The sequence below is a fragment of the Schistocerca americana genome, chromosome X (assembly GCF_021461395.2).
Source record: "Schistocerca americana isolate TAMUIC-IGC-003095 chromosome X, iqSchAmer2.1, whole genome shotgun sequence".
In the NCBI taxonomy this organism is placed as follows: domain Eukaryota; kingdom Metazoa; phylum Arthropoda; class Insecta; order Orthoptera; family Acrididae; genus Schistocerca; species Schistocerca americana.
The window spans coordinates 77,310,715-77,336,703 of record NC_060130.1 but is presented as its reverse complement, the minus strand read 5'-3'; positions in this window follow the sequence as shown (position 1 = coordinate 77,336,703).

Below are 25,989 nucleotides of genomic sequence, written 5' to 3'. Positions count from 1 at the left end.
GCATCCCAATTTAATACAAAAGGCACAATGCCGACTTAAGTACAAGAGGACTGACACTCTCACTTTCTAAGATTTGAACCTCTCCTGTGAGTCCAGTTTTAGATTCCAATGCTTCCCTTCAGGTTTACTGTATACCATGGACCTTCTTACTGACGATGAAACATAGAAATTGCATCCGAATTTAGTACAAAATGCACAATGCCGACTTAAGTACAAGTGGACTGACACTCTAATTTCTATAATTTGAACCTCCCTGTGAGTCCAGTTTTAGATTCCGATGCCTCACTTCAGGTTTACTGTATCCCTTGGACCTTCGTATGACGATGAAACACAAAAATTGCATCCGAATTTAATACAAGAGGCACAATGCCGAATGAAGTACAAGAGGACTGACCCTCTAACTTTCTATGATTTGAACCTCTCCTGTGAGTCCAGTTTTAGATTCCAATGCTTTACTTCAGGTTTACTGTATACCCTGGACCTTCTTATTGACGATGAAACACAGAAATTGCATCCGAATTTAATACAAAAGGGCACAATGCCGACTGATGTAAAAGAGGACTGACACTCTAACTTCTGTATGATTTGAACCTCTCCTGTGAGTTCAGTTTTTGATTCCGATGCTTGACTTCAGGTTTCCTGTATACCTTGGACATTCTTATTGACGATGAAACACAGAAATTGCATCCGAATTTAATACAAAAGGCACAATGCCGACTTAAGTACAAGAGGACTGACACTCTCACTTTCTATGATTTGAACCTCTCCTGTGAGTCCAGTTTTAGATTCCGATGCTTCACTTCAGGTTTCCTGTATACCTTGGACCTTCTTATTGACGATGAAACACAGAAATTCCATCCGAATTTAACTCAAAAGGCACAATGCCGACTTAAGTACAAGAGGACTGACACTCTCACTTTCTATGATTTGAACCTCTTCTGTGAGTCCAGTTTTAGATTCCGATGCTTCACTTCAGGTTTCCTGTATACCTTGGACCTTCTTATTGACGATGAAACACAGAAATTGCATCCGAATTTAATACAAAAGGCACAATGCCGGCTTAAGTACAAGAGGACTGACACTCCACTCTCAATGATTTGAACCTCTCCTGTGAGTTCAGTTTTAGTTTCCGACGCTTCACTTGAGGTTTACTGTATCCCTTGGACATTCGTATTGACGATGAAACACAGATATTGCATCCGAATTTAATACAAAATGCATAATGCCGACTTAAGTACAAGAGGACTGACACTCTAACCTTCTATGATTTGAACCTCTCCCGTGAGTCCAGTTTTAGATTCCGATGCTTCACTTCAGGTTTACTGTATCCCTTGGACCTTCTTATTGACGATGAAACACAGAAATTGCATCCGAATTTAATACAAAATGCACAATGCCGACTTAAGTACAAGAGGACTGACACTCTAACCTTCTATGATTTGAACCTCTCCTGTGAGTCCAGTTTTAGATTCCGATGCATCCCTTCAGGTTTACTGTATACCTTGGACCTTCTAACTGACGATGAAACACAGAAATTGCATCCGAATTTAATACAAAAGGCACAATGCCGACTTAAGTACAAGAGGACTGACACTCTCCCTTTCTAAGATTTGAACCTCTCCTGTGAGTCCAGTTTTAGATTCCAATGCTTCCCTTCAGGTTTACTGTATACCATGGACCTTCTTACTGACGATGAAACACAGAAATTGCATCCGAATTTAGTACAAAATGCACAATGCCGACTTAAGTACTAGAGGACTGACGCTCTAACTTTCTATAATTTGAAACTCCCTGTGAGTCCAGTTTTAGATTCCGATGCCTCACTTCAGGTTTACTGTATCCCTTGGACCTTCGTATTGACGATGAAACACAAAAATTGCATCCGAAATTAATACAAGAGGCACAATGCCGACTGAAGTACAAGAGGACTGACCCTCTAACTTTCTATGATTTGAACCTCTCCTGTGAGTCCAGTTTTAGAATCCGATGCTTCCCTTCAGGTTTACTGTATACCTTGGACCTTCTTACTGACGATGAAACACAAAAATTGGATCCGAATTTAAAGCAAAAGGCACAATGCCGACTTAAGTACAAGAGGACTGACACTCTCACTTTCTGTGATTTGAACCTCTCCTGTGAGTCCAGTTTTAGATTCCAATGCTTCACTTCGGGTTTCCTGTATACCTTGGACCTTCTTATTGACGATGAAACACAGAAATTGCATCGGAATTAAATTCAGAAGGCACAATGCCGACTGAAGTACAAGAGCACGGACACTCTAACTTTCTATGATTTGTACCTCTCCTGTGAGTCCAGTTTTAGATTCCGATGCTACACTTCAGGTTTACTGTATACCATGGACCATCTTATTGACGATGAAGCACAGAAATTGCATCGGAGTGAAATTCAAAAGGCACAATGCCGACTTAAGTACAAGTGGACAGACATTCTACCTTCTATGATTTGAACCTCTCCTGTGAGTCCAGTTTTAGATTCCGATGCTTCACTTCAGGTTTACTATATCCCTTGGACCTTCTTATTGACGATGAAACACAGATATTGCATCCGAATTTAATACAAAATGCACAATGTCGACTTAAGTACAAGAGGACTGACACTCAAACCTTCTATGATTTGAACCTCTCCTGTGAGTCCAGTTTTAGATTCCGATGCTTCACTACAGGTTTACTGTATACCTTGGAACTTCTTATAGACGATGAAACACAGTAATTGCATCGGAATAAAAATTCAAAAGGCACATTGCAGACTTAAGTACAAGAGGACTGACACTCTACCTTCGATGATTTGAACCTCTCCTGTGAGTCCAGTTTTAGATTCCGATGCTTCACTTCAGGTTTACTGTATCCCTTGGACATTCTTATTGACGATGAAACACAGAAATTGCATCCGAATTAAATAACAAAGGCACAATGCCGACTTAAGTACAAGAGGACTGGCTCTCTCACTTTCTATGATTTGAACCTCTCCTGTGAGTCCAGTTTTAGATTCCGATGCATCCCTTCAGGTTTACTGTATCCCTTGGACCTTCTTTTTGACGATGAAACACTGAAATTGCATCGGAATTAAATTCAGAAGGCACAATGACGACTTAAGTACAAGAGCACGGACACTCTAACTTTCTATGACTTAAACCTCTCCTGTGAGTCCAGTTTTAGATTCCGATGCTACACTTCAGGTTTACTGTATACCATGGACCTTCTTATTGACGATGAAACACAGAAATTGCATCCGAATTTAACACAAAAGGCACAATGCCGACTTAAGTACAAGAGGACTGACACTCTCACTTTCTATGATTTGAACCTCTCCTGTGAGTCCAATTTTAGATTCCGATGCTTCACTTCAGGTTTCCTGTATACCTTGGACCTTCTTATTGACGAGGAAACACAGAAATTGCATCCGAATTTAATACAAAAGGCACAATGCCGACTTAAGTACAAGAGGACTGACACTCTCAATTTCAATTATTTGAACCTCTCCTGTGAGTCCAGTTTTAGATTCCGATGCTTCACTTCAGGTTTCCTGTATACCTTGGACCTTCTTATTGACGATGAGACACAGACAATGCATCGGAATTAAATTCAAAAGGCACAATTCCGACTTAAGTACAAGAGGAGTGACTCCCTAACTTTCTATGATTTGAACCTCTCCTGTGAGTCCAGTTTTAGATTCCGATGATTCACTTCAGGTGTACTGTACCCCTGGACCTTCGTATTGATGATGAAAAACAGAAATTGCATCCGAATTTAATACAAAAGGCACAATGCCGACTTAAGAACAAGAGACAGACACTCTCACTCCCTATGATTTGAACCTCTCCTGTGAGTCCAGTTTTAGATTCCGATGCTTCACTTCAGGTTTCCTGTATACCTTGGACCTTCTTGTTGACGATAAATCACAGAAATTGCATCCGAATTTAATTCAAAAGGCACAATGCCGACTTAAGTACAAGAGGACTGACACCCTAGCTTTCTATGATTTGAACCTCTTCTTCGAGTCCAGTTTTCGATTCCGATGCTTCCCTTCGGGTTTAGTGTATACCTGGGACCTTCTTACTGACGATGATACACAGAAATTGCATCCGAATTTAATACAAAAGGCACAATGCCGACATAAGTACAAGAGGACTGACACTCTAACATTCTATAATTTAAACCTCTCCTGTGAGTCCAGTTTTAGATTCCCATGCCTCACTTCAGGTTTACTGTATCCCTTGGACCTTCTTATTGACGATGAAACACAGAAATTGCATCTGAATTTAATACTAAAGGCACAATGCAGGCTTAAGTACAAGAAGACTGACACTCTCACTTTCTATGATTTGAACCTCTCCTGTGAGTCCAGTTTTAGTTTCCGACGCTTCACTTGAGGTTTACTGTATCCCTTGGATATTCTTATTGACGATGAAACACAGAAATTGCATCCGAATTTAATACAAAAGGCACAATGCCGACTTAAGTACAAGAGGACTGACACTGTCACTTTCTATGACTTGAACCTCTCCTGTGAGTCCAGTTTTAGATTCCGATGCTTCACTTCAGGTTTTCTGTAAACCTTGGACCTTCTTGTTAACGATGAAACGCAGAAATTCCATCCGAATGTAATACAAAAGGCACAATGCTGACTTAAGTACAAGAGGACTGACACTCTCACTTTCTATGATTTGAACCTCTCCCGTGAGTCCAGTTTTAGATTCCGATGCTTCACTTCAGGTTTCCTGTATACCTTGGACCTTCTTATTGATGATGAAACACAGAAATTGCATCCGAATTAAATTCAAAAGGCACAATGCCGACTTAAGTACAAGAGGAGTGACTCTCTAACTTTCTATGATTTGAACCACTCCTGTGAGTCCAGTTTTAGATTCCGATGATTCACTTCAGGTTTACTGTACCCCTGGACCATCTTATTGATGATAAAAAACAGAAATTGCATCCGAATTTAATACAAAAGGCACAATGCCGACTTAAGTACATGAGGACGGCCACTCTCACTTTCTATGATTTGAACCTCTTCTGTGAGTCCAGTTTTTGATTCCGATGCTTCCCTTCAGGTTTACTGTATACCTTGGACCTTCTTATTGACGATGAAACACAGAAATTGCATCCGAATTTAATACAAAAGGCACAATGCCGACTTAAGTACAAGAAGACTGGCACTCTAAATTTCTATAATTTGAACCTCTACTGTGAGTCCAGTTTTAGATTCCCATGCCTCACTTCAGGTTTACTGTATCCCTTGGACCTTCTTATTGACGATGAAACACAGAAATTGCATCCGAATTTAATACAAAAGGCACAATACCGGCATAAGTACAAGAGGACTGACACTTCACTCTCTATGATATGAACCTCTCCTGTGAATCCAGTTTTAGTTTCCGACGCTTCACTTGAGGTTTACTGTATCCCTTGCACATTCTTATTGACGATGGAACACAGATATTGCATCCGAATTTAATACAACAGCCACAATGCCGACTTACGTACAAGAGGACTGACATTCTCACTTTCTATGATTTGAACCCCTCCTGTGAGGCCAGTTTTAGATTCCGATGCTTCACTACAGGTTTACTGTATACCTTGGAACTTCTTATAGACGATAAAACACAGTAATTGCATCGGAAAAAAAATTCAAATGGCATAATGCAGACTTAAGTACAAGAGGACTGACACTCTACCTTCGATGATTTGAACCTCTCCTGTGAGTCCAGTTTTAGATTCCGATGCTTCACTACAGGTTTACTGTATCCCTTGGACCTTCTTATTGACGACGAAACACAGAAATTGCATCCGAATTTAATAACAAAGGCACAATGCCGACTTAAGTACAAGAGGACTGACACTCTTACTATCTATGATTTGAACCTCTCCTGTGAGTCCAGGTTTAGATTCCGATGCATCCCTTCAGGTTTAATGTATACCATGGACCTTCTTACTGACGATGAAACACAGAAATTGGATCCGAAATTAATACAAAAGGTACAATGCCGACTTAAGTACAAGAGGACTGACACTCTCACTTTCTAAGATTTGAACCTCTCCTGTGAGTCCAGTTTTAGATTCCAATGCTTCCCTTCAGGTTTACTGTATACCATGGACCTTCTTACTGACGATGAAACACAGAAATTGCATACGAATTTAATACAAAAGGCACAATGCCGACTTAAGTACAAGAGGACTGACACTCTAACATTCTATAATTTGAACCTCCCTGTGAGTCCAGTTTTAGATTCCGATGTGTCACTTCAGGTTTACTGTATCCCTTGGAACTTCTCATTGACGATGAAACACAAAAATTGCATCTGAATTTAATACCCGAGGCACAATGCCGACTGAAGTACAAGAGGACTGACACTCTAACTTTCAATGATTTGAACCTCTCCTGTGAGTCTAGTTTTAGATTCCGATGCTTCCCTTCAGGTTTACTGTATACCTTGGACCTTCATACTGACGATGAAACACTAAAGTTGGATCCGAATTTAATGAAAAAGGCACAATGCCGACTTAAGTACAAAAGGACTGACACTCTCACTTTCTATGATTTGAACCTCTCCTGTGAGTCCAGTTTTAGATTCCGATGCTTCACATCAGTTTTCCTGTATTCCTTGGACTTTCTTATTGACGATGAAACACAGAAATTGCATCGGAATTAAATTCAGAAGGCACAATGCCGACTTAAGTACAAGAGCACGGACACTCTAACCTTCAATGATTTGTACCCCTCCTGTGAGTCCAGTTTTAGATTCCGATGCTACACTTCAGGTTTACTGTATACCATGGACCTTCTTATTGACGATGAAGCACAGAAATTGCATCGGAGTGAATATCAAAAGGCACAATGCCGACTTAAGTACAAGAGGACTGACACTCTAACTTTCTATGATTTGAACCTCTCCTGTGAGTCCAGTTTTCGATTCCGATGATTCCCTTCAGGTTTACTGTATACCTTGACCTTCTTATTGACGATGAAACACAGAAATTGCATCCGAATTTAACACAATTTGCACAATGCCGACTTAAGTACAAGAGGACTGACACTCTCACTTTCTATGATTTGAACCCCTCCTGTGAGTCCAGTTTTAGACTCCGATGCTTCACTGCAGGTTTACTGTCTACCTTGGAACTTCTTATTGACGATGGAACTTAGTAATTGCATCGGAATAAAAATTAAAAATTCACAATGCCGACTTAAGTACAAGAGGACTGACACTCTACCTTCTATGATTTGAACTTCTCCTGTGAGTCCAGTTTTAGATGCCGATGCTTCACTTCAGGTTTACTGTATCCCTTAGACCTTCTTTTTGACGGTGAAGCACAGAAACTGCATCGGAATGAAATTCAAAAAGCACAATGCCGACTTAAGTACAAGAGGACTGACACTCTAATTTCTATAAATTGAACCTCTCCTATGAGTCCAGTTTTAGATTCCGATGCTTCACTTCAGGTTTACTGTGTACCTTGGACCTTCTTATTGACGAAGAAACACAGAAATTGCATCGGAATTAAATTCAAAAGGCACAATGCCGACTTAAGTACAAGAGGACTGACACTCTAACTTTCTATGATTTGAACCTCTCCTGTGAGTCCGGTTTTAGATTCCGATGCTTCACTTCAGGTTTACTGTATCCCTTGGACCTTCTCATTGACGATGAAGCACAGAAATTGCATCGGAATTCAATACGAAAGGCACATTGCCGACTTAAGTACAAGAGGACTGACACTCTCACTTTCTATGATTTGAACCTGTCCTGTGAGTCCAGCTTTAGATTCCGATGCTTCACTTCAGGTCTACTGTATACCTTGGACCTTCTTATTGACGATGAAACACAGTAATTGCATCCGAATATAATCAAAAAGGCACAATGTCGACTTAAGTACAAGAGGACTGACACTCTCACTTTCTATGATTTGAACCTCTCCTGTGAGTCCATTTTTAGATTCCGACGCCTCACTTTAGGTTTACTGTATCTCTTGGACCTTCTTATTGACGATGAAACACAGAAATTGCATCCGAATTTAATGCAAGAGGCACAATGCCGACTTAAGTACAAGAGGACTGACACTCTATGATTTGAACCACTCCTGTGAGTCCAGTTTTACATTCCGATGCTTCACTTCAGGTTAACTGTATCCCTTGGACCATCTGATTGACGATGAATCAAAGAAATTGCATCCGACCTTAATACAAAAGGCACAATGCCGACTTAAGTACAAGAGGACTGACACTCTCACTTTCTATGATTTGAACCTCTCCAGTGAGTCCAGTTTTAGATTCCGATGCCTCACTTCAGGTTTACTGTATCTCTTGGACCTTCATATTGACGATGAAACATAGAAAGTGCATCCGAAATTAATGCAAAAGGCACAATGCCGACTTATGTACAAGAGGACTGACACACAAACTTTCTATGATTTGAACCTCTCCAGTGAGTCCAGTTTTAGATTCCGATGCTTCACTTCAGGTATACTGTATACCTTGGACCTTCTTATTGACGATGAAACACAGAAATTGCATCGGAATTATATTCAAAAGGCACAATGCCGACGTAAGTACAAGAGGACTGACACTATAACTTTCTATGATTTGACCCTCTCCTGTGAGTCCAGTTTTAGATTCCGATGCTTCACTTCAGGTTTACTGCATCCCTTTTACCTTCTTATTGACGATGAAGCTCACAAATTGCATCGGAAGTAAATTCAAAAGGCACAATGCCGACTTAAGTACAAGAACACTGACACTCTAACTTTCTATGAATTGAACTGCTCCTGTGAGTCCAGTTTTAGATTCCGATGTTTCACTTCAGGTTTACTGTATCCCTTGGACCACCTTATTGACGATGAAACACAGAAATTGCATCGGAATGAAATTCAAAAGGCACAATGCCGACTGAAGTACAAGAGGACTCACACTCAAACTTTCTATGATTTGAATCTCTCCTGTGAGTCCAGTTTCAGATTCCGATGCTTTACTTCAAGTTTACTGTATACCTTGGATCTTCTTATTGACGATGAAACACAGAAATTGCATCCGAATTTAATACAATAGGCACAATGCTGACTTAAGTACAAGAGGACGGACCCTCTAACTTTCTATGATTTGAACCCCTCCGGTGAGTCCAGTTTTCGATTCCGATGCTTCACTTCAGGTTTACTGTATACCTTGGACCTTCTTATTGACGATGAAACAGAGAAATTGCATCCGAACTTAATACAAAAGGCACAATACCGACTTAAGTACAAGAGGACTGACACTTTAACTTTCCATGATTTGAACCTCTCCTGTGAGTCCAGTTTTAGATTCCGACGCTTCACTTCAGGTTAACTGTATGCCGTGGACCTTCTTATTGGCGACGAAGCACAGAAATTGCATCCGAATTTAATACAAAAGGCACAACTCCGACTTAAGTACAAGAGGACTGACACTCACACTTCCTATGACTTGAACCTCTCCTGTCAGTCCAGTTTTAGATTCCGATGCTTCACTTCAGGTTTACTTTATCCCTTGAACCATCTTATTGATGATGAAAAACAGAAATTGCATCCGTATTTAATACAAAAAGCACAATGCCGACCTAAGTACAAGAGGACTGACACTCAAACTTTCTATGTTTTGAACGTCTTCTGTGAGTCCAGTTTTAGATTCCGAAGCTTCACTTCAGTTTTACTGTATACCTTGGACCTTATTATTGGCGATGAAGCACAGAAATTGCATCCGACTTCAATACAAAAGGCACAATGCCGACTTAAGTACGAGAGGAGTGACACTCTAACTTTCTATGATTTGGACCTCTCCTGTGAGTCCAGTTTTAAATTCCGATGCTTCACTTGAGGTTTACTGTATCCCTTGGACCTTCTTATTGACGATGAAGCACAGAAATTGCATCTGAATTCAATACGAAAGGCACATTGCCGACTTAAGTACAAGAGGACTGACACTCTCACTTTCTATGATTTGAACCTGTCCTGTGAGTCCAGCTTTAGATTCCGATGCTTCACTTCAGGTCTACTGTATCCCTTGGACCTTCTTATTGACGATGAATCACAGTAATTGCATCCGAATATAATCAAAAAATCACAATGACGACTTAAGTACAAGAGGACTGACACTCTCACTTACTATGATTTGAACCTCTCCTGTGAGTCCATTTTTAGATTCCGACGCCTCACTTTAGGTTTACTGTATCTCTTGGACCTTCTTATTGACGATGAAACACAGAAATTGCATCCGAATTTAATGCAAGAGGCACAATGCCGACTTAAGTACAAGAGGACTGACACTCTATGATTTGAACCACTCCTGTGAGTCCAGTTTTACATTCCGATGCTTCACTTCAGGTTAACTGTATCCCTTGGACCATCTGATTGACGATGAATCAAAGAAATTGCATCCGACCTTAATACAAAAGGCACAATGCCGACTTAAGTACAAGAGGACTGACACTCTCACTTTCTATGATTTGAACCTCTCCAGTGAGTCCAGTTTTAGATTCCGATGCCTCACTTCAGGTTTACTGTATCTCTTGGACCTTCTTATTGACGATGAAACACAGAAAGTGCATCCGAATTTAATGCAAAAGGCACAATGCCGACTTAAGTACAAGAGGACTGACACACAAACTTTCTATTATTTGAACCTCTCCAGTGAGTCCAGTTTTAGATTCCGATGCTTCACTTGAGGTATACTGTATACCTTGGACCTTCTTATTGACGATGAAACACAGAAAATGCATCGGAATTATATTCAAAAGGCACAATGCCGACGTAAGTACAAGAGGACTGACACTATAAATTTCTATGATTTGACCCTCTCCTGTGAGTCCAGTTTTAGATTCCGATGCTTCACTTCAGGTTTACTGTATCCCTTTTACCTTCTTATTGACGATGAAGCTCACAAATTGCATCGGAAGTAAATTCAAAAGGCACAATGCCGACTTAAGTACAAGAACACTGACACTCTAACTTTCTATGAATTGAACTGCTCCTGTGAGTCCAGTTTTAGATTCCGATGTTTCACTTCAGGTTTAATGTATCCCTTGGACCACCTTATTGACGATGAAACACAGAAATTGCATCGGAATTAAATTCCAAAGGCACAATGCCGACTTAAGTACAAGAGGACTGACACTCTAACTTTCTATGATTTGAACCTCTCCTGTAATTCCAGTTTTAGATTCCGATGCTTCACTTCAGTTTTACTGTATACCTTGGACCTTATTATTGGCGATGAAGCACAGAAATTGCATACGACTTTAATACAAAAGGCACAATGCCGACTTAAGTACAAGAGGAGTGACACTCTAACTTTCTATGATTTGAACCTCTCCTGTGAGTCCAGTTTTAGATTCCGATGCTTCACTTGAGGTTTACTGTATCCCTTGGACCTTCTTATTGACGATGAAACACAGAAATTGCATCGTAATTAAATTCAAAAAGCACATAGCCGATTTAAGTACATGATGGATGCCACTCTAACTTTCTATGATTTGAACTTCTCCTGTGAGTCCAGTTTTAGATTCCGATGCTTCACTTCAGGTTTACTGTATCCCTTGGGCCTTCTAATTGACAATGAAACACAGAAATTGCATCCGAATTTAATACAAAAGGCACAATGCCGACTTAAGTACAAGAGGACTGACACTCTAACTTTCTATAATTTGAACCTCTCCTGTGAGTCCAGTTCTAGATCCCGATGCTTCACTTCAGGTTTACTGTTTCCTTTGGACCTCCTTATTGTCGATGAAACACAGAAATTGCATCGGAATGAAATTCAAAAGGCACAATGCCGACTTAAGTACAAGAGGAGTGACACTCTAACCTTTAATGATTTGAACCTCTCCTGTGACTCCAGTTTTAGATTCCGATGCTTCACTTCAGGTTTACTGTATACCTTGGACCTTCTTATTAACGATGAAGCACAGAAATTGCATCGGAATTAAGTTAAAAATGCACAATGCCGACTTAAGTACAAGACGACTGACACTCTGACTTTCTATGATTTGAACATCTCCTGTGAGTCCGGTTTTAGATTATGATGCTTCACTTCAGGTTTACTGTATACCTTGGACCTTCTTATTGGCGATGAACCACAGAAATTGCATCCGAATTTAATACAAAAGGCACAATGCCAACTTAAGTACAAGAGGACTGATACTCTAACTTTCTATGATTTGAACCTCTCCTGTGAGTCCAGTTTTAGATTCCGATGCTTCACTTCAGGTTTACTGTATGCCTTGGACCTTCTTATTGACGATTAAACACAGAAATTGCATCGGAATTAAATTCAAAAAGCACATTGCCGACTTAAGTACTAGAGGACTGCCACCCTAACTTTCTATGATTTGAACCTCTCTTGTGAGTCCAGTTTTAGATTGCGATGCTTCACTTCAGGTTTACTGTATCCCTTGGACCTTCTAATTGACAATGAAACACAGAAATTGCATCCGACTTTAATACAAAAGGCACAATGCCGACTTAGGTACAAGTGGACTGACACACTAACTTTCTATGATTTGAACCTCTCCTGTGAGTCCAGTTCTAGATTCCGATGCTTCACTTCAGGTTTACTGTTTCCCTTGGACCTTCTTATTGACGATGAAACACAGAAATTGCATCGAATTTAATTCAAAAGGCACAATGCCGACTTCAGTACCAGTGGACTGACACTCAAACTTTCTATGATTTGAACCACTCCTGTGAGTCCAGTTTTAGATTTCGATGCTTCACTTCTGGTTTACTGTATCCCTTGGACCTTCTTATTGACGATGAAACACAGAAATTGCATCGGAATTAAATTCAAAAGGCACAATGCCGACTTAAGTACAAGAGGTCTGACATTTTAACTTTCTATGATTTGAACCTCTACTGTGAGTCCAGTTTTAGATTCCGATGCTTCACGTCAGGTTTACTGTATCCCTGGGACATTCTTATTGACGATGAAGCACAGAAACTGCATCGGAATTAAATTCAAAAGGCAAATTGCCGACTTAAGTACAAGAGGACTGACACTCAAACTTTCTATGGTTTGAACCTCTCCCGTGAGTCCAGTTTTAGATTCCGATGCTTCACTTCAGGTTTACTGTATCCCTTGGACCTTATTATTCACGATGAAGCACAGAAATTGCGTCGGAATTAAATTCAAAAGGCACAATGCCGAATTAAGTACAAGAAGACTGACACTCTAACTTTCTATGATTTGAACCTCTTCTGTGAGTCCAGTTTTAGATTCCGATGCTTCACTTCGGGTTTACTGTATCTCTTGGACCTTCTTATTGACGATGCAACACAGAAACTGCATCGGAATTAAATTCAAAAGGCACAATGCCGACTTGAGTACATGAGGACTTACACTCTAACTTTCTATGATTTGAACCCCTCCTGTGTGTCCAGATGTAGATTCCGATGCTTCACTTCAGGTTTACTGTATCCCTTGGACCTTCTTATTGATGAAGTAACACAGATATTCCATCCGAATTTGATACAAATGGCACAATGCCGACTTAAGTACAAGACGACTGACACACTAACTTTCTATGATTTGAACCTCTCCTTTGTGTCCAGTTTTAGATTCCGATGCTTCACCTCAGGTTTACTGTATCCCTTGGACCTTCGTATTGACGATGAAACACAGAAACTGTATCGGAATTAAATTCAAAAGGCACAATGCCGACTTAAGTACAAGAGGACTGACACTCTAACTTTCTCTGATTTGATCCTCTCCTGTGAGTCCAGTTTATATTCCGATGCTTCACTTCAGGTTTACTGTATCCCTTGGACCTTCTTATTGACAATGAAGCACAGAAATTGCATCGGAATTAAATTCAAAAGGCACAATGCCGACTTAAGTACAAGAGGACTGACACTCTAACTTTCTATGATTTGAGCCTCTCCTGTGAGTCCACCTTCAGATTCCGTTGCTTCACTTCAGGTTTACTGTATCCCTTGGACCTTCTTATTGACGATGAAACACAGAAACTGCATCCGAATTTAATACAAAAGTCACAATGCCGACTTAAGTACAAGAGGAGTGACACCCTAACTTTCTATGATTTGAACCTCTCCTGTGAGTCCAGTTCTAGATTCCGATGCTTCGCTTCAGGTTTACTGTTTCCCTTGGACCTTCTTATTGACGATAAAGCACAGAAATTGCATCGGAATTAAATTCAAAAGGCACAATGCCGACTTAAGTACAAGGGGACTGACACTCTAACTATCTACGATTTGAACCTCTTCTGTGACTCCTGTTTTAGATTCCGATGCTTCACTTCAGGTTTACTGTATCCCTTGGACTTTCTAATTGACGATAAAACGCAGAAATTGCATCGGAATTAAATTCAAATGGCACAATGCCGACTTAAGTACAAGAGGACTGACACTCAATTTTTCTATGATTTGAACCTCTCCTGTGAGTCCAGTTTTAGATTCCGATTCTTCACTTCAGGTTTACTGTCTCCCTTGGACTTTCTTATTGGCGATGAAACACAGAAATTGCATAGGAATTGAATTCAAAAGGCACAATGCCGACTTTAGTACAAGAGGACCGACACTCCAAATTTCTATGATTTGAACCGCTCCTGTGAGTCCTGCTTTAGATTCCGATGGTACACTTCAGGTTTACTGTATACCTTGGACCTTCTTATTGGCGATGAAGCACTGAAATTGCATCGGAATTAAATTCAAATGGCACAATGCCGCCTTAAGTACCAGAGGACTGACACTCTAACTTTTTATGATTTGAACCTTTCCTGTGAGTCCAGTTTTTGATGCCGACGCTTTCCTTCAGGTTTACTGAATACCGTGGACATTCTTATTGGCGATGAAGCACAAAAATTGCATCCGAATTTAATACAAAAGGAACAATACCGACTTAAGTACAAGAGGACTGACACTCTAAGTTTCTATGATTAGACCCTCTCCTGTGAGTCCACTTTTAGATTCCGATGCTTCACTTCAGGTTTACGTTACCTCTTGGACATTCTTATTGACGATGAAACACAGAAATTGCATCCGAATTTAATACAAAAGGCACAATGCCGACTTAAGTACAAGAGGACTGACACTCTGACTTTCTATGATTTGAACCTCTCCTGTTAGTCCAGTTTTAGATTCCGATTCTTCACTTCAGGTTTACTGTTTCCCTTGGACCTTCTTATTGGCGATGAAACGCAGAAATGGCATCGGAATTGAATTCAAAAGGCACAATGCCGACATAAGTACAAGAGGACTGGCACTCTAACCTTCTATGATTTGAGCCTCTCCTGTGAGTCCAGCTTTAGATTCCGATGCTTCACTTCAGGTTTACTGTATCCCTGGGACCTTCTTATTGACGATGAAGTACAGAAATTGCATCGGAATTAAATTCAAATGGCACAATGCCGCCTTAAGTACCAGAGGACTGACACTCTAACTTTCTACGAATTGAACCTCTCCTGTGAGTCCAGTTTTAGATTCCGATGCTTCACTTCAGGTTTACTGTATCCCTTGGACCTTCTTATTGATGATGCAACACAGAAATTGCATCCGAATTTAATACAAAAGGCACAATACCGACTTAAGTACAAGAGGACTGACACTCTAACTTTCTATGATTTGAACCTCTCCTGTGAGTCCAGTTTTAGATTCCGATGCTTCACTTCAGGTTTACTTTATCCCTTGGACCTTCATATTGACGATGAAACACAGAAATTGCACCCGAATTTAATACAAAAGGAACAATGCCGACTTAAGTACAAGAGGACTGACACTCTAACTTTCTATGATTTGATCCTCTCCTGTGAGTCCAGTTTTAGAATCCGATGCTTCACTTCAGGTTTACTGTATACCTTCGACCTTCTTATTGGAGATGAAGCACAGAAATTGCCAATGAATTTAATACAAAAGGCACAATGTAGACTTATGTACAAGAGGACTGACACTCTAACTTTGTATGATTTGAATCTCTCCTGTGAGTCCAGTTTTAGATTCCGATGCTTCACTTCAGGTTTACTGTATCCCTTGGACCTTCTTATTGACAATGAAGCACAGAAATTGCATCGTAATTAAATTCAAAAGGCACAATGCCGACTTAGGTACAAGAGGACTGACACACTAACTTTCTATGATTTGAACCTCTCCTGTGAGTCCACTTTCAGATTCCGATTCTTCACTTCACGTTTACTGTATCCCTTGGACCTTCTTATTGACGATGAAACACAGAAATTGCATCGGAATGAAATTCAAAAGGCACAATGCCGACTTAAGTACAAGAGGACTGACACTCCAACTTTCTATGATTTGAACCTCTCCTGTTAGTCAAGTTTTAGATTGCGATGCTTCACTTCAGGTTTACTGTATCCCTTGGACCTTCTTATTGACGAAGAAACACAGAAATTGCATCCGAATTTAATAGAAAAGGCACAATGCCAACTTTAGTACAAGAGGACCGACACTCCAAATTTCTATGATTTGAACCGCTCCTGTGAGTCCTGTTTTAGATTCCGATGGTACACTTCAGGTTTACTGTATACCTTGGACCTTCTTATTGGCGATGAAGCACTGAAATTGCATCGGAATTAAATTCAAAAGGCACAATGCCGACTTAAGTACAAGAGGACTGACACTCTAACTTTCTATGATTTGAACCTCTCCTGTGAGTCCAGTTTTTGATGCCGACGCTTTACTTCAGGTTTACTGTATACCGTGGACATTCTTATTGGCGATGAAGCACAAAAATTGCATCCGAATTTAATACAAAAGGAACAATGCCGACTTAAGTACAAGAGGACTGACACTCTAAGTTTCTATGATTAGAACCTCTCCTGTGAGTCCACTTTTAGATTCCGATGCTTCACTTCAGGTTTACGTTACCTCTTGGACATTCTTATTGACGATGAAACACAGAAATTGCATCCGAATTTAATACAAAAGGCACAATGCCGACTTAAGTACAAGAGGACTGACACTCTGACTTTCTGTGATTTGATTTTCTCCTGTTAGTCCAGTTTTAGATTCCGATTCTTTACTTCAGGTTTACTGTTTCCCTTGGACCTTCTTATTGGCGATGAAACGCAAAAATGGCATCGGAATTGAATTCAAAAGGCACAATGCCGACATAAGTACAAGAGGACTGACACTCTAACCTTCAATGATTTGAGCCTCTCCTGTGAGTCCAGCTTTAGATTCCGATGCTTCACTTCAGGTTTACTGTATCCCTGGGACCTTCTTATTGACGATGAAGTACAGAAATTGCATCGGAATTAAATTCAAATGGCACAATGCCGCCATAAGTACCAGAGGACTGACACTCTAACTTTCTACGAATTGAACCACTCCTGTGAGTCCAGTTTTAGATTCCGATGCTTCACTTCAGGTTTACTGTATCCCTTGGACCTTCTTATTGATGATGAAACACAGAAATTGCATCCGAATTTAATACAAAAGGCACAATACCGACTTAAGTACAAGAGGACTGACACTCTAACTTTCTATGATTTGAACCTCTCCTGTGAGTCCAGTTTTAGATTCCGATGCTTCACTTCAGGTTTACTTTATCCCTTGGACCTTCATATTGACGATGAAACACAGAAATTGCACCCGAATTTAATACAAAAGGAACAATGCCGACTTAAGTACAAGAGGACTGACACTCTAACTTTCTATGATTTGATCCTCTCCTGTGAGTCCAGTTTTAGAATCCGATGCTTCACTTCAGGTTTACTGTATACCTTCGACCTTCTTATTGGAGATGAAGCACAGAAATTGCCAATGAATTTAATACAAAAGGCACAATGTAGACTTATGTACAAGAGGACTGACACTCTAACTTTGTATGATTTGAATCTCTCCTGTGAGTCCAGTTTTAGATTCCGATGCTTCACTTCAGGTTTACTGTATCCCTTGGACCTTCTTATTGACAATGAAGCACAGAAATTGCATCGTAATTAAATTCAAAAGGCACAATGCCGACTTAGGTACAAGAGGACTGACACACTAACTTTCTATGATTTGAACCTCTCCTGTGAGTCCACTTTCAGATTCCGATTCTTCACTTCACGTTTACTGTATCCCTTGGACCTTCTTATTGACGATGAAACACAGAAATTGCATCGGAATGAAATTCAAAAGGCACAATGCCGACTTAAGTACAAGAGGACTGACACTCCAACTTTCTATGATTTGAACCTCTCCTGTTAGTCAAGTTTTAGATTGCGATGCTTCACTTCAGGTTTACTGTATCCCTTGGACCTTCTTATTGACGAAGAAACACAGAAATTGCATCCGAATTTAATAGAAAAGGCACAATGCCAACTTTAGTACAAGAGGACCGACACTCCAAATTTCTATGATTTGAACCGCTCCTGTGAGTCCTGTTTTAGATTCCGATGGTACACTTCAGGTTTACTGTATACCTTGGACCTTCTTATTGGCGATGAAGCACTGAAATTGCATCGGAATTAAATTCAAAAGGCACAATGCCGACTTAAGTACAAGAGGACTGACACTCTAACTTTCTATGATTTGAACCTTTCCTGTGAGTCCAGTTTTTGATGCCGACGCTTTACTTCAGGTTTACTGTATACCGTGGACATTCTTATTGGCGATGAAGCACAAAAATTGCATCCGAATTTAATACAAAAGGAACAATGCCGACTTAAGTACAAGAGGACTGACACTCTAAGTTTCTATGATTAGAACCTCTCCTGTGAGTCCACTTTTAGATTCCGATGCTTCACTTCAGGTTTACGTTACCTCTTGGACATTCTTATTGACGATGAAACACAGAAATTGCATCCGAATTTAATACAAAAGGCACAATGCCGACTTAAGTACAAGAGGACTGACACTCTGACTTTCTGTGATTTGAACCTCTCCTGTTAGTCCAGTTTTAGATTCCGATTCTTTACTTCAGGTTTACTGTTTCCCTTGGACCTTCTTATTGGCGATGAAACGCAAAAATGGCATCGGAATTGAATTCAAAAGGCACAATGCCGACATAAGTACAAGAGGACTGACACTCTAACCTTCAATGATTTGAGCCTCTCCTGTGAGTCCAGCTTTAGATTCCGATGCTTCACTTCAGGTTTACTGTATCCCTGGGACCTTCTTATTGACGATGAAGTACAGAAATTGCATCGGAATTAAATTCAAATGGCACAATGCCGCCATAAGTACCAGAGGACTGACACTCTAACTTTCTACGAATTGAACCACTCCTGTGAGTCCAGTTTTAGATTCCGATGCTTCACTTCAGGTTTACTGTATCCCTTGGACCTTCTTATTGATGATGAAACACAGAAATTGCATCCGAATTTAATACAAAAGGCACAATACCGACTTAAGTACAAGAATACTGTCACTCTAACTTTCTATGATTTGAACCTCTCCTGAGAGTCCATTTTTAGATTCCGATGCTTCACTTCAGGTTTACTTTATCCCTTGGACCTTCATATTGACGATGAAACACAGAAATTGCATCCGAATTTAATACAAAAGGAACAATGCCGACTTAAGTACAAGAGGACTGACACTCTACCTTTCTATGATTTGATCCTCTCCTGTGAGTCCAGTTTTAGATTCCGATGCTACACTTCAGGTTTACTGTATACCTTCGACCTTCTTATCTGAGATGAAGCACAGATATTGCCAATGAATTTAATACAAAAGGCACAATGTCGACTTAAGTACAAGAGGACTGACACTCTAACTTTCTATGATTTTAACCTCTCCTGTGAGTCCAGTTTTAGATTCCGATGCTTCACTTCAGGTTTACTTTATCCCTTGGACCTTGATATTGACGATGAAACACAGAAATTGCATCCGAATTTAATACAAAAGGAACAATGCCGACTTAAGTACAAGAGGAAAGACACTCTAACTTTCTATGATTTGATCCTCTCCTGTGAGTCCAGTTATAGATTCCGATGCTTCTCTTCAGGTTTACTGTATCCCTTGGACCTTCTTATTGACGATGAAACACAGAAATTGCAACGGAATTAAATCCAAAACGCTCAATGTTGACTTAAGTTTAAGAGGACTGCCACTCTAACTTTCTATGATTTGAACCTCTCCTGTGAGTCCAGTTTCTGATTCCGATGCTGCACTTCAGGTTTACTGTATCCCTTGGACCTTCTTATTGACGATGAAACACTGAAATTGCATCCGAATTTAATACAAAAGGCACAATGCCGACTTATGTACAAGAGGACTGACACTCTAACTTTCTATGATTTGAACCTCTCCTGTGAGCCACGTTTTAGATTCCGATGCTTCACTTCAGGTTTACTGTTTCCCTTGGACCTTCTTATTGACGATGAAACACAGAAACTGCATCGGAATTAAATTCAAAAGGCACAATGCCGACTTAAGTACATGAGGACTGACACTCTAACTTTCTATGATTTGAATCTCTCCTGTGAGTCCAGTTTTAGATTCCGATGCTTCACTTCAGGTTTACTGTATCCCTTGGACCTTCTTATTCACAATGAAGCACAGAAATTGCATCGGAATTAAATTCAAAAGGCACAATGCCGACTTAAGTACAAGAGGACTGACACTCTTACTTTCTATGATTTGAACCTCTCCTGTGAGCCACGTTTTAGATTCCGATGCTTCACTTCAGGTTTACTGTTTCCCTTGGACCTTCTTATTGACGATGAAACACAGAAACTACATCGGAATTAAATTCAAAAGGAACAATGCCGACTTAAGTACATGAGGACTGACACTCTAACTTTCTATGATTTGAATCTCTCCTGTGAGTCCAGTTTTTGATTCCGATTCTTCACTTCAGGTTTACTGTATCCCTTGGACCTTCTTATTGGCGATGAAACGCAGAAATGTCATCGGAATTGAATTCAAAAGGCACAATGCCGACATAAGTACAAGAGGACTGACACTCTAACCTTCTATGATTTGAGCCTCTCCTGTGAGTCCAGCTTTAGATTCCGATGCTTCACTTCAGGTTTACTGTACCCCTGGGACCTTCTTATTGACGATGAAGCACAGAAATTGCATCGGAATTAAATTCAAATGGCACAATGCCGCCTTAAGTACCAGAGGACTGACACTCTAACTTTCTACGAATTGAACCTCTCCTGTGAGTCCAGTTTTAGATTCCGATGCTTCACTTCTGGTTTACTGTATTCCTTGGACCTTCTTATTGATGATGAAACACAGAAATTGCATCCGAATTTAATACAAAAGGCACAATACCGACTTAAGTACAAGAGGACTGACACTCTAACTTTCTATGACTTGAACCTCTCCTGTGAGTCCAGTTTTAGATTTCGATGCTTCACTTCAGGTTTACTGTATCCCTTGGACCTTCATATTGGCGATGAAGCACAAAAATTGCATCCGAATTTAATACAAAAGGAACAATGCCGACTTAAGTACAAGAGGACTGACACTCTGACTTTCTATGATTTGAACCTCTCCTGTTAGTCCAGTTTTAGATTCCGATTCTTCACTTCAGGTTTACTGTATCCCTTGGACCTTCTTATTGGCGATGAAACGCAGAAATGGCATCGGAATTGAATTCAAAAGGCACAATGCCGACATAAGTACAAGAGGACTGACACTCTAACCTTCTATGATTTGAGCCTCTCCTGTGAGTCCAGCTTTAGATTCCGATGCTTCACTTCAGGTTTACTGTATCCCTGGGACCTTCTTATTGACGATGAAGCACAGAAATTGCATCGGAATTAAATTCAAATGGCACAATGCCGCCTTAAGTACCAGAGGACTGACACTCTAACTTTCTACGAATTGAACCTCTCCTGTGAGTCCAGTTTTAGATTCCGATGCTTCACTTCAGGTTTAATGTATCCCTTGGACCTTCTTATTGATGATGAAACACAGAAATTGCATCCGAATTTAATACAAAAGGCACAATACCGACTTAAGTACAAGAGGACTGACACTCTAACTTTCTATGACTTGAACCTCTCCTGTGAGTCCAGTTTTAGATTCCGATGCTTCACTTCATGTTTACTGTATCCCTTGGACCTTCATGTTGACGATGAAACACAGAAATTGCATCCGAATTTAATACAAAAGGAAAATGCCGACTTAAGTACAAGAGGACTGACACTCTAACTTTCTATGATTTGATCCTCTCCTGTGAGTCCAGTTTTAGATTCCGATGCTTCACTTCAGGTTTACTGTATCCCTTGGACCTTCTTATTGACGATGAAACACAGAAATTGCAACGGAATTAAATCCAAAACGCTCAATGCCGATTTAAGTTTAAGAGGACTGCCACTCTAACTTTCTATGATTTGAACCTCTCCTGTGAGTCCAGTTTTAGATTCCGATGCTTCACTTCTGGTTAACTGTATCCCTTGGATCTTCTTATTCACGATGAAGCACAGAAATTGCATCGGAATTAAATTCAAAAGGCACAATGCCGAATTAAGTACAAGAAGACTGACACTCTAACTTTCTATGATTTGAACCTCTTCTGTGAGTCCAGTTTTAGATTCCGATGCTTCACTTCGGGTTTACTGTATCTCTTGGACCTTCTTATTGACGATGCAACACAGAAACTGCATCGGAATTAAATTCAAAAGGCACAATGCCGACTTGAGTACATGAGGACTTACACTCTAACTTTCTATGATTTGAACCCCTCCTGTGTGTCCAGATGTAGATTCCGATGCTTCACTTCAGGTTTACTGTATCCCTTGGACCTTCTTATTGATGAAGTAACACAGATATTGCATCCGAATTTGATACAAATGGCACAATGCCGACTTAAGTACAAGACGACTGACACACTAACTTTCTATGATTTGAACCTCTCCTTTGTGTCCAGTTTTAGATTCCGATGCTTCACCTCAGGTTTACTGTATCCCTTGGACCTTCGTATTGACGATGAAACACAGAAACTGTATCGGAATTAAATTCAAAAGGCACAATGCCGACTTAAGTACAAGAGGACTGACACTCTAAATTTCTCTGATTTGATCCTCTCCTGTGAGTCCAGTTTATATTCCGATGCTTCACTTCAGGTTTACTGTATCCCTTGGACCTTCTTATTGACAATGAAGCACAGAAATTGCATCGGAATTAAATTCAAAAGGCACAATGCCGACTTAAGTACAAGAGGACTGACACTCTAACTTTCTATGATTTGAGTCTCTCCTGTGAGTCCACCTTCAGATTCCGTTGCTTCACTTCAGGTTTACTGTATCCCTTGGACCTTCTTATTGACGATGAAACACAGAAACTGCATCCGAATTTAATACAAAAGTCACAATGCCGACTTAAGTACAAGAGGAGTGACACCCTAACTTTCTATGATTTGAACCTCTCCTGTGAGTCCAGTTCTAGATTCCGATGCTTCGCTTCAGGTTTACTGTTTCCCTTGGACCTTCTTATTGACGATGAAGCACAGAAATTGCATCGGAATTAAATTCAAAAGGCACAATGCCGACTTAAGTACAAGGGGACTGACACTCTAACTATCTACGATTTGAACCTCTTCTGTGACTCCTGTTTTAGATTCCGATGCTTCACTTCAGGTTTACTGTATCCCTTGGACTTTCTAATTGACGATAAAACGCAGAAATTGCATCGGAATTAAATTCAAAAGGCACAATGCCGACTTAAGTACAAGAGGACTGACACTCAATTTTTCTATGATTTGAACCTCTCCTGTGAGTCCAGTTTTAGATTCCGATTCTTCACTTCAGGTTTACTGTCTCCCTTGGACTTTCTTATTGGCGATGAAACACAGAAATTGCATAGGAATTGAATTCAAAAGGCACAATGCCGACATAAGTACAAGAGGACTGACACTCTAACTTCCTATGGTTTGAACCTCTCCTGTGAATCCAGCTTTAGATTCCGATGCTTCACTTCAGGTTTACTGTATCCCTGGGACCTTCTTAATGACGATGAAGCACAGAAATTGCATCCGAATTAAATTAAAGAGGCACAATGCCGACATAAGTACAAGAGGACTGACACTCTAACTTTCTATGATTTGAATCTCTCCTGTGAGTCCAGTTTTGGATTCCGACGCTTCACTTCAGGTTTACTGTATCCTGTGGACCTTCTTATTGGCGATGAAGCACAGATATTGCATCCGAATATAATACAAAAGGCACAATGCCAACTTAAGTACAAGAGGACTGACACTCTAACTTTCTATGATTTGAACCTCTCCTGTGAGTCCAGTTTTAGATCCCGATGCTTCACTTCAGGTTTACTGTATACCTTGGACCTTCTTATTGGCGATGAAGTGCAGAAATTGCAACCGAATTTAATACAAAAGGCACAATGCCGACTTAAGTACAAGTGGACTGACACTCCAACTTTCTATGATTTGAACCTCTCCTGTGAGTCCAGTTTTAGATTCCGATGCTTCACTTCGGGTTTACTGTATCCCTTGGACCTTCTTCTTGACGATGCAACACAGAAACTGCATCGGAATTAAATACAAAAGGCACAATGCCGACTTAAGTACAAGAGGACTGACACTCTAACTTTCTATGATTAGAACCAGTCCTGTGAGTCCAGTTTTAGATTCCGATGCTTCACTTCAGGTTTACTGTATCCCTTGGACCTTCTTATTGATGAAGAAATACAGAAATTGCATCCGAATTTAATACAAAGGGCACAATGCCGACATAAGTACAAGAGGACTGACACTCTAACTTTCTATGATTTGAATCTCTCCTGTGAGTCCAGTTTTAGATTCCGATGCTTCACCTCAGGTTTACTGTATCCATTGGACCATCGTATTGACGATGAAACACAGAAACTGCCTCGGAATTAATTTCAAAAGGCACAATGCTGACTTAAGTACAAGAGGACCGACACTCTAACTTTCTATGATTTGAACCTCTCCTGTGAGTCCAGTTTTAGATTCCGATGCTTCACTTCAGGTTTACTGTATCCCTTGGACCTTCTTATTGACAATGAAGCACAGTAATTGCATCGGAATAAAAATTCAAATGGCACAATGCAGACTTAAGTACAAGAGGACTGACACTCTACCTTCGATGATTTGAACCTCTCCTGTGAGTCCAGTTTTAGATTCCGATGCTTCACTTCAGGTTTACTGTATCCCTTGGACCTTCTTATTGACGACGAAACACAGAAATTGCATCCGAATTTAATAACAAAGGCACAATGCCGACTTAAGTACAAGAGGACTGACACTCTTACTTTCTATGATTTGAACCTCTCCTGTGAGTCCAGGTTTAGATTCCGATGCATCCCTTCAGGTTTACTGTATACCTTGGACCTTCTTACTGACAATGAAACACAGAAATTGGATCCGAATTTAATACAAAAGGCACAATGCCGACTTAAGTACAAGAGGACTGACACTCTCACTTTCTAAGATTTGAACCTCTCCTGTGAGTCCAGTTTTAGATTCCGATGCTTCACTTCAGGTTTCCTGTATTCCTTGGACTTTCTTATTGACGATGAAACACAAAAATTGCATCGGAATTAAATTCAGAAGGCACAATGCCGACTTAAGTACAAGAGCACGGACACTCTAACCTTCAATGATTTGTACCCCTCCTGTGAGTCCAGGTTTAGATTCCGATGCTTCACTTCAGGTTTACGTTACCTCTTGGACATTCTTATTGACGATGAAACACAGAAATTGCATCCGAATTTAATACAAAAGGCACAATGCCGACTTAAGTACAAGAGGACTGACACTCTGACTTTCTATGATTTGAACCTCTCCTGTTAGTCCAGTTTTAGATTCCGATTCTTTACTTCAGGTTTACTGTTTCCCTTGGACCTTCTTATTGACGATGAAACACAGAAAGTGCATCGGAATGAAATTCAAAAGGCACAATGCCGACTTAAGTACAAGAGGACTGACACTCCAACTTTCTATGATTTGAACCTCTCCTGTTAGTCAAGTTTTAGATTCCGATGCTTCACTTCAGGTTTACTGTATCCCTTGGACCTTCTTATTGACGAAGAAACACAGAAATTGCAACCGAATTTAATAGAAAAGGCACAA